The 15,000-nt window shown below is 43.8% G+C and overlaps 1 protein-coding gene and 1 pseudogene across 5 annotated transcripts in view; both read left to right on the plus strand.

Moving 5' to 3' along the window:
- LOC133543293 (uncharacterized) overlaps positions 1–2,830 on the plus strand; it is a 2,949-nt pseudogene extending 119 nt beyond the window's left edge.
- The window catches only part of dab1a (DAB adaptor protein 1a), a 708,809-nt gene that overhangs the window by 40,674 nt on the left and 653,135 nt on the right, over positions 1–15,000 (plus strand). For all 5 annotated transcript variants that reach the window (XM_061888190.1, XM_061888192.1, XM_061888191.1 and 2 more), the window contains exon 2: positions 4,559–4,729. The gene's annotated coding sequence lies outside the window, so the exon portion shown is untranslated. The remainder of the gene's footprint in view (positions 1–4,558; positions 4,730–15,000) is intronic.

Genomic DNA, 15,000 nt, shown 5'->3' on the forward strand with positions numbered 1-15,000 from the left:
CAGACAAGAACTGAGAGTACTCAGGAGCCAGTACAGGAAGGCAAGCGACAATGAGAAGGCAGCCTTGGCAGATCTGAGGGGTGTGGTAAGGGATAAACTACTCACCCTGCGACGTGCCGAGTGGCACAGGAAGAGAGGCAAGGAAAGGGCCCGCAAGCGCAGTGCCTTCATTGTAAATCCATTTGGATTCACACAGAAGCTGCTGGGAGAAAAACGCAGTGGTCAACTCTCATGTCCCGAGGAGGAAATCAACCTCCACATCAAGAACACCTACAGCGACGGCATGAGAGAGCAAGACCGCGGCCACTGTGCAGCCCTCATATGCCCACCAGAACCCTGCACCCTGTTTGACACCGGTGAACCAACTCTGAAAGAAGTTAAAGAGGTAATCAAATATGCCAGAACAGCATCAGCACCAGGCCCAAGTGGAGTTCCGTACAAGGTCTTCAAACAGTGTCCCCGCCTGTTGGAGCGTCTTTGGAAGATATTCCGAGTGATCTGGAAAAGAGGGAAAGTACCTCAGCAGTGGACGTACGCAGAGGGAGTATGGATGCCCAAGGAGGAAAACGCAAGGAACATCGAGCAGTTCAGGACAATCTCCCTCCTCAGTGTTGAGTGCAAGACTTTCTTCAAGATCGTTTCCAATCGCCTCATGGGATTTCTCCTGAAGAACACCTATATTGACACCTCGGTGCAGAAGGGAGGAGTCCCAGGAGTTCCAGGGTGCATTGAATACACTGGTGTGGTAACACAGCTGATCCGTGAGGCGCGAGAGAACAGAGGCGATTTGACAGTACTGTGGCTGGACCTCGCCAATGCTTATGGGTCAATTCCACACAAGTTGGTGGAATTGTCTCTGAGCAGATACCATGTCCAGAGAAGATTCGCAATCTCATTCTCGACTATTACAACAACTTTAGTCCGAGGGTGTCTTCTGGCACTTCAACATCAGATTGGCATCGTCTGGAGAAAGGCATCATCACAGGCTGTACAATCTCTGTGTCCCTGTTTGCACTGGCCATGAATATGCTCGTGAAGCCTGCGAAAGTAGAGTGCAGAGGTCCTTTGTCCAAATCCGGCACCTGGCAACCTCCGATTAGAGCATTCATGGATGATCTCACGGTAACCACAACATCAGTGTCTGGATGCAGATGGCTCCTTCAAGGCCTTGATCGACTCATTAGTTGGGCAAGAATGAGTTTCAAGCCCTCTAAGTCCAGGTCCTTGGTCTTGAGGAAGGGTAAAGTATCCGAACACTTTCGCTTCAGTCTGGCAGACATCCAAATTCCATCTGTGTCAGAAAAGCCAGTGAAGAGCCTGGGCAAACTCTTCACTGGTGATCTGAAGGATTCCGCTGCACGTCAAGCTACCAGCGATAACCTCAACATGTGGCTCTCAGCGGTGGACAAGTCGGGACTTCCAGGGAAGTTCAAAGCCTGGATATATCAGCATGGCATCCTGCCTCGTATCCTCTGGCCGCTGCTGATGTACGAATTCCCAATGACCATCGTGGAGGGATTCGAGAGGAAGATCGGCTCGTCCCTGCGCAGGTGGCTGGGTCTGCCACGGAGCCTAAGCAGCATTGCTTTGTTTGGGCACAACACCAAGTTGCAGCTTCCTTTCAGTAGTCTGGCAGAGGAGTTCAAGGTTTCCAGGGCCAGAGAAGTCCTGCTCTACAGAGATTCTGCTGATGGGAAAGTATCGTCAGCAGGTGTGGAGGTCAGAACAGGAAGGAAGTGGCGTGCCCAGGATGCAGTGGAGCGGGCAGAGGCGAGGTTACGGCACAGCACCGTGGTGGGAACCGTAGCTACTGGTCGGGCTGGGCTGGGTAGTAACACCAAACCAAGCTACAGCAGAGCCAGAGGAAAGGAAAGGAGAAAGTTGGTCTAAGAAGAGGTTCGCGCCGAGGTGGAAGAGGCTCGCTTCAGCAGAGTGGTGGGAATGAGCAAGCAGGGGGCATGGACCAAGTGGGAGCACATAGCTGGTCGCAAGATCACCTGGACCGAACTCTGGAAAGCGGAGCCACACCAGTTTAAGTTCTTGGTCCAGTCAGTTTATGATGTCCTCCCAAGCCCTGCTAACTTATTTACCTGGGGCCTGATTGACACACCTGTGTGCCAGCTCTGTCAGAAAAGAGGATTATTACAACACATCCTCAGCTGTTGCTCAAAGGCATTGGGAGATGGCAGGTACCGGTGGCGCCACGACCAGGTCCTGCGGGCAATAGCAGACACTATCTGCACTGGCAACAACACCAGTAAGCGGCAACACCCAACTAATAGCACAATTGCCTTTGTCCGAGCAGGAGAGAAACCTCAACCCCCCAAGAAGACCCAGGGTGGCCTGCTAACAACAGCAAGGGACTGGCAGCTCTTGGTTGATCTAGGAAGGCAGTTGCGATTCCCAGACATCATTGCAACCACAACACTACGGCCAGACATGGTATTGATGTCTGGAACCAGCAAGCAGGTGGTGCTCCTTGAGCTAACTGTCCCCTGGGAGGACAGAATGGAGGAAGCTCAGGAAAGGAAGAGGGCGAAATATGCAGATCTTGTGGCTGACTGCCGGAGGAACGGGTGGAAGGCCCGCTGCGAGCCTATTGAGGTGGGCTGCAAGGGGTTTTGCAGGCAAGTCCTTACACCGTGTCCTGGGGCTCCTTGGAATTTGTGGACTGCACAGGCGAAGAGCCATAAAAAACATCTTGGAAGCGTCTGAAAAGGCTTCACGTTGGCTCTGGTTGAGGAGGGGGACGCGTGGCGTAGTGCGCTACCTGGACACAAGTCGAGGGACTGATCATCCTCGGCTGGGTTGCCCGGGTGAGGGTGTCTGATTAAGACCCGAAACACCCTATGACCCCGGGAGAATCACTGATGATGTGTCCAGGTTGCACCATGCGGTGTATTATAGTACTACCTGTATGTATATATATATATATATATATATATATATATATATGTATATATATATATACCAGATATGGTAAGATGGCACCTTTTGGATATGATGTGAATCAATGGGATTCAGTTGGTGCCAAAAAAGTACCGGATTCGTTACCCATACCTAATAATACATAGTGTGTGAAGGAGGCCCCGCCTATAAGACCAAGACTCCAGTCTTGCAGGATGGCGTGACCATAAATGGGCATGACTGCTGACTACTTCCCCTTCTAGACACAATTGAAGGGAAAATACCAAATACCAGGGGTGAACGATACTCACCTAATAATATATAGTGTGTGAAGGAGGCCCCGCCTTTAAGACCAAAGTTGAACCGTAAACTCCAGCCTTGCAGGATGGCGTGACCATAAATGGGCATGACTGCTGACTACTTCCCCCATCTAGACACAATTGAAAGGAAAATACCAAATACCAGGGGTGAGCGATACTCACCTAATATATAATGTGTGAAGGAGGCCCCGCCTATAAGACCAAAGTTGAGGCGTAAACAAAAAAGATTTGCAAACAAAACTTTTTTTAGATTTTTAGCTGTACAACCCGGGTATCGTAAGATGGCACCTTTTGGATTATACCTTATTTCCTTAAATAGCCGCAGGACATATAGTATGCGTCTGCCTTGAATTACTGCCGGGTCAAACTCGCTTCGCAAAATAATCAGCGCATGCTTAGTATTACCGCCTGGTCAAACTCGTGACGTCACGAGTGACACTTCCCCTGTTATCATTTTCAAAATGGAGGAGGCTGATTTCAATACCGGTAATTTGAAATCGCATAAAGGGAAGAAGATTAAGAGCTATTCAGTAGGATTTAAGGTCCAAGCTTACATCACACTAAAATGTTTACTGTATTCCTTTGGTAAGTGCCAAAGTGAGAAGAGGTTTTAAAATAATTAGCGCATGCTTACTTTTACCGCATGCCTTTGGTAAGCGCAGGAGTGAGAAGAGGTTTTAAATCAATTAGCGCCCCGGCGGCAATTCAAGAAATACGGCATGTTAATAAATGGAATTCGCTTGGTGCCAAAAAAGTACCGGATTCGGTACCCATCCCTAATTGTGCATTTAAACATTCCAGTCTTGCAGGATGGCGTGACCATAAATGGGCATGACTGCTGACTACTTCCCCCCTCTAGATACAATTGAGGGGAAAATGCCAAATATAAAAGACCAGGGCTGGGCGATACTCACCTAAGAAAAGGCTTCTAATATAGGAAGCCCCCGCTAAAACTTTTTTAGATATTCTTATTTAACATATTCTTCTGTTTGGATACATATTTTTTGGAATTTCAACATAATTTTTGTTTGTATTTTTTTTTCCCCGTTGCTAATCGGTGCTCTGCCTGGTTTCAGAAAAATACACAAATAGGAGGATGTAAGGATGGGAGAGAGATGCAGGTTTGGGGAGGGGGTGTCGTGATGGTGGGGATGCTGAACTCTGCAGCGCTGAGCTCTCCAAACGTGTGGATGCACTGCTTTGGTGCAGCCTCACTATCCTGCCTAAAACGCCCTCCCTCCCTCTCCCTCGCTTCTCTTTTCCTCCCTCCAACCTTCCACCACCTCAGCAGCCTCCATCGGCTCAGCTTCAACTGCGGTGTCCCTCCACAGGTTTTTTTCCTCGGGAGGGATTTCCTGCTCCGTGAGGATTCTTGCTGGATCTGGCCGACAGGAGGGGAAAAAAAAGGGAGTGGACGGCGAGGAAGTGCCCGAGCGAGGAGGAGGAGGAGAACGGGCGTTGGCCCAAGCGGAGGACCTGGGAGTGACCCTTCAGCCCATCAGGTGAGTGCACCAGCTTTTAGTCTGCATGTGTGCAGTGGTTCAGCCTATCAGGTGCTTCTGCTTGTCTTTCAACTTTAAACATTACATTAAATATCAACTCCAAGGAACAATCTTTGTCCACTTCCCATCATCTACTCCAGTGATGGACTGACAAAGTTACATGGAACTACATCACATGTTGCACAAAAAGGAGTGGGTTGAAGCCGCTCTTAATATTCTCCGTGCCTCAGCAGTTACGTGGTTTCACATGGTTACTTCATAAAAACATGATAGGAATAATTAAATAAATATTTTTACATATATTAGCTGCACCAGACCATAAGTCGCAGATTTTTCAAAGGTTTATTTACATGCCATCGTTTCCAAACGGTGCCTGTCATAGGGCAGTAAAACGGCTGATCAAACAAAACAGAAGTCATCGTCTTGGACCCAACTAGCTGCGGAATCTTGCTCTCCAATCAGCTAATCCCACTCAATAACAATACAAAAAGAATGCCTTTGTAAGTTAATAATACTAACACAGACACTTGAAATGTGTTTAGCATATTAGCTCATGCCAATGACGCTAGCGTCAATACATTAAAATTACACGTAATGTGCATTAAAAACACTCCTACAGACGTCACACATTGGACAATGTAAACGGTTTTAGTTATATTGTAAAACTTGCAAATGTTGCTTGGAGCAATGAATGAAGAATTCATACAAGTACCAAACGGTGCCTGTCATAGGGCAGTAAAACGGCCGATCAAACAAAACAGAAGTCATCGTCGTGGACCCACTAGCTGCGGAAGCTTGCTCTCCAATCAGCTAATCAGACTCAGTAAGTACACGATGACGTTTTGGTGAATTTACTGTGGAATTTGGGAAACTCAAACAATACAAACAGAATGTCATTGTAATAATACTAACGCTGACACTCGTAAATGTGTTAGCATATTAGCTCATGCCAAGGACGCTAGCGTCATTACATTACAATTATACCAAATGTGCATAAAAAAACACTCCTACCGACTTCACATATGGGACGGTATAAACAGTTTTAGGTACCAAACGGTGCCTGTCATAGGGCAGTAAAGCGGCTGATCAAACAAAACAGAAGTCATCGTCGTGGACCCACTAGCTGCGGAAGCTTGCTCTCCAATCAGCTAATCAGACTCAGTAACCACACGATGACGTTTTGGTGAATTTACTGTGGAATTTGGGAAACTCAAACAATGCAAAAAGAATGTCATTGTAAGTTAATAACACAGACACTTGTAAATGTGTTAGCATATTAGCTCGTGCAAGGACGCTAGCATCATTACGCTACAATTATACGTAATGTGCATAAAAAAAACACCCTACCGACTTCACATATGGGACGGTATAAACAGTTTTCGGTACCAAACGGTGCCTGTCGTACGGCAGTAAACGGATGATCGAGCAAAACAGAAGTCATCGTTGTGGACCCACTAGCTACGGAATCTTGCTCTCCAATCAGCTAATCACACTCAATAACTCCACGGTGACGTTTTGGCGAATTTACTGTGGAATTTGTGAAACTCAAACAATACAAAAAGAATGTCATTGTAAGTTAATAATACTAACACAGACACTTGTAAATGTGTTAGCATATTAGCTCATGCCATGCCAACGACGCTAGCGTCATTACATTACAATTGCACGTAATATGCATAAAAAACACTCCTACAGACTTCACATATGGGATGGTATAAACAGTTTTAGGTACCAAACGGTGCCTGTCATAGGGCAGTAAAGCGGCTGATCAAACAAAACAGAAGTCATCGTCGGGGACCCACTAGCTGCGGAATCTTGCTCTCCAATCAGCTAATCAGACTCAGTAACCACACAATGACGTTTCGGTGAATTTACTGTGGAATTTGGGAGCTCAAACAATACAAAAAGAATGTCATTGTAAGTTAATAATACTAACACAGACACTTGTAAATGTGTTAGCAAACTAGCTCATGCCAAGGACGCTAGCGTCATTACATTACAATTGTACGTATTGTGCATTAAAAAAACGCTCCTACAGACTTCACATATGGGACGGTGTAAACAGTTTTCGGTACCAAACGGTGCCTGTCGTACGGCAGTAAAACGGATGATCGAGCAAAACAGAAGTCATCGTTGTGGACCCACTAGCTACGGAATCTTGCTCTCCAATCAGCTAATCACACTCAATAACTCCACGGTGACGTTTTGGTGAGTTTACTGTGGAATTTGTGAAACTCAAACAATACAAAAAGAATGTCATTGTAAGTTAATAATACTAACACAGACACTTGTAAATGTGTTAGCACATTAGCTCATGCCATGCCAACGACGCTAGCGCCATTACATTTCAATTGCACGTAATATGCATAAAAAACACTCCTACAGACTTCACATATGGGATGGTATAAACAGTTTTAGGTACCAAACGGTGCCTGTCATAGGGCAGTAAAGCGGCTGATCAAACAAAACAGAAGTCATCGTCGGGGACCCACTAGCTGCGGAATCTTGCTCTCCAATCAGCTAATCAGACTCAGTAACCACACAATGACGTTTCGGTGAATTTACTGTGGAATTTGGGAAGCTCAAACAATACAAAAAGAATGTCATTGTAAGTTAATAATACTAACACAGACACTTGTAAATGTGTTTGCAAACTAGCTCATGCCAAGGACGCTAGCGTCATTACATTACAATTGTACGTATTGTGCATTAAAAAAACGCTCCTACAGACTTCACATATGGGACGGTGTAAACAGTTTTCGGTACCAAACGGTGCCTGTCATACGGGCAGTAAAACGGCTGATCAAACAAATCAGAAGTCATCGTCATGGACCCACTAACTGCGGAAGCTAGCTCTCCAATCAGCTAATCAGACTCAATAACTCCACGGTGAGGTTTTGGTGAATTTACTGTGGAATTTATGAAAGTCAAACAATACAAAAAGAATGTTATTGCAAGTTAATAACACTAACACAGACACTCATAAATGTGTTAGCATATTGGCTCACGCCAAAAACGCTAGCGTAATCACATTACAAGTACACGTAATGTGCATTAAAAACACTCCTACAGACATCACACATGGGACGGTATAGTACGTATAAATGGTTTTAATTATTGTAAAGCTTGGAGCGATGAATGAAGAATTCATACAAGTACCAAACCATGCCTGACATAGGGCAGTAAAACGGTTGATCAAACAAAACAGAAGTACCCACTAGCTGCGGAAGCTAGCTCTCCAATCAGCGAAACAGACTCTATAATTCCACGTTTTGGTAAAGTGAAACAATACAAACAGAATGCCATTATAAGTCAATAATACTAACACATACACGTTAGCATATCCGCTAATGATAACAGTGCTAGTTTGATTACATTACAATATCACGTACAACTATATGCATGGAAACACTCGTGTTTTCTTGTTGATCCAGCAGCCTCCGTTTGTTCCCGCATTACGACCTGTGCTTCTCGTCTCAATGAACTGATTAACGTGGACCCCGACTTAAACAAGTCAAAGAACTCATTCGGGTGTTACCGTTTAGTGGTCAATTGTACGGAATATGTACTGTAGCGTACAGTCTATTAATAAAAGTCTCAATCAATCAATCAAACCTGTGGCTCATCAGGGGACCCGCCTACAGAAGCCTGCACAACCTGCTACCCCATGCCAGAACGTAGCTACCTGTCCTGTACAGTAAGCCAAACCAGTCAAGCTCTAAGCATACTCTCTCTCTCCGTGCTTCTCCCGCGCTGTGTTTTGTCTCGTGTTTTCTTGTTGATCCAGCAGCCTGCCTTTGTTCCCGCGTTACGAGCTGTGCGTCTCGTCTCCATGAATTGATTAACGTGGACTCCGACTTAAAGAAGTTGAAAAACTTTTTTTGGGTGTTACCATTTAGTGGTCAATTGTACGGAATATGTACTGTACTGTGCAATCTGTGAATTATATTTATATTTATATAGCGCTTTTTCTCTAGTGACTCAAACCGCTTTACATAGTGAAACCCAATATCAAATTTTTACATTTAAACCAGTGTGGGTGGCACTGGGAGCAGGTGGGTAAAGTGTCTTGCCCAAGGACACAACGGCGGTGACTTGGATGGTGGAAGCGGTGATCGAACCTGCAACCCAAAAGGTGCTGGCACGGCCGCTGAACCAACCGAGCTATACCGCCCCATCTACTAATAAACGTTTCAATCAATCAAAACTCTTACAGACATCACACATGGGATGGTTTCGTAGGTATGAATTGTTTTAGTTATATTGTAAAACTTACAATCGTCCCTTGGAGCACCAAACGTTATGGACCGTTGCACTTCGGGTTCAAAGGACAAAACGGGAAATACTGTGAGCAAAGTAGTCCAAAAGATAGCGCCATAGCACGAACAATAACCCGCCTTTTCTGTACCTCTCTCAGTGTTGAAAAGCAATACTTATTAACATATTATGTCTGATAGTGAAGAAATATCCATAAATTAGCCGCACCCTTTTTCGAAGCATATGTAAATAAGTATCGGGTTACAGTCGGAAAAATACGGTATTAGTTTGCATTAAGAGTGAAGTGAATTATATTTATATAGCGCTTTTCTCGAGTGACTCAAAGCACTTTTACATAGTGAAGCCCGATATCTAAGTTCCATTTAAACCAGCGTGGGTGGCTAAAGTGTCTTGCCCAAGGACACAACAGCAGTGACTAGGATGACGGAAGCGGGGATCGAACCGGGAACCCTCAAATTGCTGGCACGGCCACTCCTCCAACCGAACTATATCATCCACGTTTATCCAGTGATAAAGAATACATTACGATTCAGATCAGGTTCACTTATTTCATGAACCAAAAAAGCAAAGTCACTATTCCCTTAATAATGTTTTTGCCTTTAGAGACTTGGTTTTGCAAAAAAAACGGTCAGGAAATGCAACAATGACACAGCATCTTCCCGTAAACGTCCAATCAGAAGTCCTCCTCTGTGCTCGGAATAGCTGCTCAGGGGCATATTAGTGTCATAGCTAAGGGTTGCTATGATATGTGATGTATTGGAATGGCCTCAGGCAGGTCATTTATTCCTTCTTTGGAATACCAGCTTTATGCAGTCTTTTTAAAAAAAATGTTTTTGGCCTGAATTTCCCATATTTGGATGTGTCCTCTTAGAATATAGAGATCAGGCTATAAGAGAATATACAGTTACGATCAAAAGTACATAATGTCATGGCTGTCTTGAGATTCCAATCATATCTACAACCCTTATTTTTGTTATGATAGAGTGATTAGAGCACATACTTGTTGGTCACAAAAAATATTCATGAAGTTTGGTTCTTTTATGAATTTGTTATGGGTCTACTGAAAATGTGATCAAATCTGCTGGGTCAAAAGTATACATCCAGCAATGTTCCCTTGGCAAGTTTCACTGCAAAAAGGTGCTTTTGGTAGCCATCCACAAGCTCCCGATTGAATTTTTGACCACTCCTCTTGACAAGATTGGTGCAGTTCGGCTAAATGTGTTGGTTTTCTGACATGTGTCAAATCCTGGACTATGGGGTTTGTTTTTCCAGAAGGCAAAGGAAAGTTGGCGCGGGCAAGGCTTGAAGGTAAAGACACATTTTATTTTTACACTTTAAAGGCCTACTGAAATGAGATTTTCTTATTCAAACGGGGATAGCAGGTCCAGTCTATGTGTCATACTTGATCTTTTCGTGATATTGCCATATTTTTGCCGAAAGGATTTAGTAGAGAACATCGACTATAAAGTCTGCAACTTTTGGTCGCTAATAAAAAAGCCTTGCCTGTACCGGAAGTAACAGACGATGTGCGCGTGACGTCACGGGTTGTGGAGCTCCTCACATCTGAACATTGTTTACAATCATGGCCACCAGCAGCTAGAGCGATTCGGACAGAGAAAGCGACAATTTCCCCATTAATTTGAGCGAGGATGAAACATTTGTGGATGAGGAGAGTGAGAGTGCAAGTTTCACTGCAATAAGGTGCTTTTGGTAGCCATCCACAAGCTCCCGATTGAATTTTTGACCACTCCTCTTGACAAAATTGGTGCAGTTCAGCTAAATGTGTTGGTTTTCTGACGTGTCAAATCGTGGACTATGGGGTTTGTTTTTCCAGAAGGCAAAGGAAAGTTGGCGCGGGCAAGGCTTGAAGAAAGAAAGACATATTGTATTTTTACACTTTAAAGGTATAAAATGGTATAAAAATCAGAAATTCCACTACATTGTAATATGGTTTCTGTCGGCAGACAAACACGACACAAACTTTCCTAATTGTTAGAAAGCCCTCTGTTTAATAAGTTTGTGCTTCACTGATGAGAATATTTGGCAAGCGCCGTTTTGTCCTACTAATTTACTACTGAAATGAGATGTTCTTATTTATACGGGGATAGCAGGTCCATTCTATGTGTCATACTTGATAATTTCGCGATATTGCCATATTTTTGCTGAAAGGATTTAGTAGAGAACATCGACGATAAAGTTCGCAACTTTGGGTCGCAAATAAGCCTTGCCTGTACCGGAAGTAGCAGACGATGTGCGCGTGACGTCACGGGTTGTGGAGTTCCTCACATCCTCACATTGTTTACAATCATAGCCACCAGGAGCTAGAGCTATTTGGACCGAGAAAGTGACAATTTCCCCATTAATTTGAGCGAGGATGAAAGATTCGTGGATGAGGGTAGTGAGAGTGAAGGACTAGAAAAAAAAAGATGAGGGCAGTGGGAGCGATTCAGTTATTAGACACATTTACTAGGATAATTCTGGAAAATCCCTTATCAGCTTATTGTGTTACTAGTGTTTTAGTGAGATTATATAGTCATACCTGAAAGTCGGAGGGGTTTGGTGACCGCCAGTGTCTCTGAGGGAAGCCTTGGAGGAGCCAAGAAAGTTGCAGCTGCCTCTTTGACAGCTGCAGGAAGAACGACACAAGCTCCGCTCATGTTTACGGAAAGAGCCGACTTATTACCACAATTTTCTCACCGAAACTTGCCGGTGGACATGTGGTAGAGAACCATGTTCGCTTGACTGCTCCGTTCCATATTAAAGCTTCACAACAAACAAAGAAACACCAGCTGTGTTTGTGTTGCTACAGCCGGCTGCAATCCACCGCTTTCCACCAACATCTTTCTTCTTTGTAGTCTCCATTTTTAATTGAACAAATTGCAAAAGATTCAGCAACACAGATGTCCAGAATACTGTCTAATTATGCAATAAAAACAGACTACTTTTAGCCGTGATCTGTGCTGGGAGAACATGTCCGCTACCCCCGGTGATGTCACGCGCACGTGTCATCAAACCGCGACGTTTTCAACAGGATACTTCGCGGAAAATTTGAAATTGCAATTTAGTAAACTAAAAAGGCCGTATTGGCGTGTGTTGCAATGTTAATATTTCATCATTGATATATAAACTATCAGACTGCGTGGTCGGTAGTAGTGGGTTTCAGTAGGCCTATAAAGGCGCGCACAATGGCGGAGAACAAACTCGACTAATGAAAACAAAACTAGCATAAAGGCAGAACTATGGACAAAAAAACAAAAGACACTAACTGCGGCATTAAACAAACCAAAAACTTACGTGGCATGGGACTAAGAAACAAGCAGCGTGAATCATAAACATGGCATGATGTGAGTAGAGGAAAAGTCGCCAGGCTGACTCCCTGCCAACTTTCGGTTTAAATAATAGACACGATTAGTGAAAAAAGGTGTGCGAGTGCAAACTGTGAGACAGGTGCGTGACATGAGGACAGGTGAAAACTAATGGGTAGTCATTGAAACAAAACAAACAAAAGTGTACAAAGAGTCCAAAAACAAAACCGAACATGACTAAAACAAAACATGATCACACAGACATGACAACATGGACTTGTTTCTTCAGCATTGTCCATACGTTTAAGTCAGGACTTTGGGAAGGCCATTTTAAAACCTTCATTCTAACCTGATTTAGCCATTTCTTTACCACTTTTGACGTGTTTGCGGTAGGGGTGTAACGGTACGTGTATTTGGAATAAACCATTTCGGTATGGGGGTTTTGGTTCGGTACGGGGGTGTACCGAACGGGTTTCTGAGCTAAAGTCTTAACAAGCTGCTTTGCTTCTTCTGCCTCTGTCTCAGCACCCAGCATTGTCTTACCCACACAACCATCTGATTGGTTACATATATAGCGGTAAAAGCCAATCAGCAGTGTGTATTCAGAGCGCATGTAGTAAATGCTTCAGCGTCGAGCAGATACGTGTTTAGCAGGTGAGCATAAGGCAGCATACTCTCCCCAAATGATAATAAACACCTCCCAGTCAACTACTACTAACATCACTATGAGCCCGTTGACCTTCTAGAAACTTAAACTGCAGCTCAGCTCGCTCGCAGTTCTGGCTTGAGGTGAAGGTTAATTAGCTTTTGGCATAAAGTTAGCTCATTTTGTGTGTGTGTGTGTGTGTGTGTGTGTGTGTGTGTGTTTTACGGACGGAAAAGCTTTGAATGGCAGGGTCCCTGCTATCACATGTTGACAACAATATAACATTTACATAATAAAAATCAATTACAGGCTTCCCAAATGCGTAATAAATTAAGCATAATGAGTTGACTTGAAACTGTTTAATGTTGCACTTTTTATATGTAGAAGAAAAGTTTTGTCATTTTATTTAATTTGAGCAACAATTTGAGGCAGTTCAATGTTGATTAAAGTGGGCAGAATTATTATAGTGTTCCCAATGTTAAAAGGATAAAGTCAATGTTTACAAATTTGGTAAAGAGCCCAAAAATTTATATTTTGTTGTTTTCTTACTGTATCGAAAATGAACCGAACCGTGACCTGTAAACCAAGGTACGTACCGAACCGAAATTTTTGTGTACCGTTACACCCCTAGTTTGGGGTCATTGTCCTGATGGAACACCCAACTGGGCCCAAGATGGAATGGGGCAATGTTGACGGGGTTGGGGTTTGGAGGTAGCGGGGCTGTATATTGTAGCGTCCCGGAAGAGTTAGTGCTGCAAGGGGTCTGGGTATTTGTTCTGTTGTAATTATGTTGTGTTACGGTGCGGATGTTCTCCCAAAATGTGTTTGTCATTCTTTTTTGGTGTGGGTTCACAGTGTGGCACATATTTGTAACAGTGTTAAAGTTGTTTACACGGCCACCCTCAGTGTGACCTGTATGGCTGTGGACCAAGTATGCTTTGCATTCGCTGAAGTGTGTGCGTAAAAGCCGCACTTAATCCGTGGCGGGGCCGACACTCTGTTAATACGAAGGTGGATGTGACGATAAAGACAGTGCCTAAAGGCACGCCCCAATATTTCTATCTGGGTGGAAATCAGGAGAAATTCAGGAGAGTGATTGCCCTGGGAGATTTTCGGGAGGGGCAAGTATGATGTCATCATGTCAATATAATGGCACTAGCATTTACTTAATTTAAGAATGTTTTTCAACAAATTGAGCAAAAAGGACTCATTTTTTTTCTACTAAGAAAAGTGCACTTGATATTTGTGAGAATATACTTATTTTATGCTAAACTCATTGAGTTTAGCTAATTTTACTTGTTTTGGAAAGTCTTGACCAGCCGAATTTTCTTGTTCTATTGGCAGATAATTTTGCTTAGTTCAAATAAAATAACCCTTGTTATTCAACACTGACTTTTTGCAATATACCACCACCATGCTTGACGTTAGTAATGGTGTACCTGGGATTAAAGGCCTCACCTTTTCTCCTCCAAACATATTGCTGGGTATTGTGGCCAAACAGCTCATTGTTTGTTTCATCTGACCACGGAACTTTCCTCCAGTAGGTCTTATCTTTGTCCATGTGATGTCAGATGAAACAAAAATGGAGCTGCTGAGCCACAATACCCATATATGTGGTACACAATATGTTGTGTACCACTTCTTTCCAAATGGATTGTTGCAGGGAAATCTCCAATCCATCACTGTGGGCTGAGCTCTGCCTCGCCTCAGCCTGGCAGCTCCTGTTCGCAGGATCGAGTCTCAGAGCAGCACTTAATCACTGAAGTCCTGCAAGAACTCTTTCGGTTGTCTTGTATGTGAACACAAGTCCGATCGAGACATCAATAGGCATGGGAATGGAACACCGGTTCCCAGTGTATCGATTCCTTTGGAATCGCTTGCCATTTTTTCTAACATTGCCTTTAAAGCAGGGGTGTGAAAGTCATTTTAGATGGAACTAAAATGACTAAGAACTACTAATTTGTAGCATCATTTTAAAGGCATCAGCTAGAGAATGAAGAATGCTTGAAACGTCGCATGTCAACATCTTAGTTTGGTGCCAC

Source organism: Nerophis ophidion, linkage group LG26 (genome assembly GCF_033978795.1).
Source record: "Nerophis ophidion isolate RoL-2023_Sa linkage group LG26, RoL_Noph_v1.0, whole genome shotgun sequence".
Lineage (NCBI taxonomy): Eukaryota > Metazoa > Chordata > Actinopteri > Syngnathiformes > Syngnathidae > Nerophis > Nerophis ophidion.